Raw genomic sequence first — 301 nt, 5'->3', positions numbered from 1 at the left:
ACATGGGAAGTCACTTATCAAAAAAGGTACATCTTTGACTTTTGTTACTCTGACTCATCAATGTCTTTCTGTGTCTGTACTTCTTTTGTATCAAGTTTTGTCTTCAGTAACTAACAGACTCCTTTAGCCAACATCATGTTTGAAAAAATATAAAGAAAAAATATGTTTTCAAGATAACTCCTTTTTAAAAACTATACACTTAATCCCCTTGCTGTGAAGAAACTAGAAGCAAACAGACAAAAGAAAGAAAAACTATTACATAGACAGACCTCTTTCCATCCCATCATACTGAACACCAAAC

The sequence above is a fragment of the Penaeus monodon genome, chromosome 20, assembly GCF_015228065.2.
Source record: "Penaeus monodon isolate SGIC_2016 chromosome 20, NSTDA_Pmon_1, whole genome shotgun sequence".
Classification (NCBI taxonomy): Eukaryota; Metazoa; Arthropoda; class Malacostraca; order Decapoda; family Penaeidae; genus Penaeus; species Penaeus monodon.
The sequence above is the reverse complement of the archived record's forward strand: the minus strand, read 5'-3'. Positions refer to the sequence as shown.